Below are 1,628 nucleotides of genomic sequence, written 5' to 3'. Positions count from 1 at the left end.
GTTCGTGTGCACTTACAGTACAACCAGAAATTATTGAGAATTTAAGATTTTAAATTTTTATATTTTGTTCACTCATTACTCACGTATTAAATGTGAATATTAGCAGAACATAACTCAAGATTCAAAGACAGGTGAACAGTTAGTATTTTGTCAAGTCACCATGGGCAGCAATGCAGGCTTCAATGCGGCGGGGCATACTACTGATCAAAGAAGTTAGAAAGTCGTGGTCCATGCTGTCCCAATATCGGACCACCTCTTCTTTCATTTCAGCAATATTTGTCAGATTTTTCTTATTGACACTTTCCTTCATAAGTCCCCAAACATTTTCTATTGGATTTAGGTCAGGGCTATAGCATGGCCAATCTAATAATGTCATATTCTGGGTCCGAAACCAGGCCTGTGAATGCTTTGAACGATGTTATGGGTCGTTGTCCTGCTGGAAAATCCAAAAATGTCCATAGAACACGTGAGCAGATGGAAGTAAATGTCCCTCGAGAATATCTGTGTACCGCTCACTGTTCATATTCCCTTCGAATACACAGAGGGGCGTTGCCCCTAACACATATGCCACCCCACACGTTAAATTTCGGACTATACTCTGGGCGCTGATACAAAGGTTTTTCAGTTTGTTTGGTCCAGAATTTCAGTGTGTTAGGAAACAGCCACACAGAACTTTTTTATCTGAGAAAATCACATTGTCCCAGTTAAAATTTCTATGCTGTAAGCACCAGTTCAACCTTCGCTCCTTTTGTTCAGGTTTCATGATCGGTGATGGAATTCCTAAGTGTCTCCTTACAGACAGCCACAGTTCCCCTATCAATCATATCCAGCCTTAAGTTTTCTAAACTCCTTCGTTTGTTTTTAGAAACAAGAATACCAAGCCGCCTCCTGTCACCGACAGTCAATTTTCTGGGCCTACCTGCGCCTCCCTGGTGCTCAATGCCATATCCATTTGCAATATTTTTAAAAACACGATAAACAGTGGACAAAGGGATTCCTGTTCTACTTGAAACCACTTTAGCTGATCTGATGTCCTTGTTATAATACTCTAAAATCAACTTCCTCTTCTCTAATTCATCCATACTGAGGATCACTGAAAATGTCGTCTGCTAGCAAGTAAACAAAGGGGCATAACTCTTCACAAACTGATGAAAAAGGATTAACGGAGTTGTCTCTCTTGAATGAAACCAAGCACTTGATAGCTGGTCAAGGTTGATTATACTAGAAATCCAATTAAACATACTTTCCTAAAATTCTCAATAATTTCTGGTCATACTATACATGTATTTTCCAAATGGTTAACACTAACATGCAGTTAACCAAGTAAACTATACAAGCGTTATACCCAACCCATGATAAACATTTGATGATATTTGATAACATTTCCCCCCAATATATTTAAGATATAATAATGTATGTACATTGTACTTGAAACCCAGTAGTCTCGAAATGTTAGATTTTTCAACACTATGATGTGGAGTGTTCACAACAAGTACAAAAGAGTAACACAAGTTTTGATTGATTGAGGACATTCAGACACCAAGTGTGTCCGTTATGTACATTGTATGCATGTCAGTTCAGGCAGATGCATGTATTACACAGGAACGCTCTCCGTTTCACTCAAGGTA

The sequence above is a fragment of the Haliotis rubra genome, unplaced genomic scaffold (genome assembly GCF_003918875.1).
Source record: "Haliotis rubra isolate DU_JTF1 unplaced genomic scaffold, ASM391887v1 Scf688, whole genome shotgun sequence".
Lineage (NCBI taxonomy): Eukaryota > Metazoa > Mollusca > Gastropoda > Lepetellida > Haliotidae > Haliotis > Haliotis rubra.
This window is presented reverse-complemented; position numbering follows the sequence as displayed.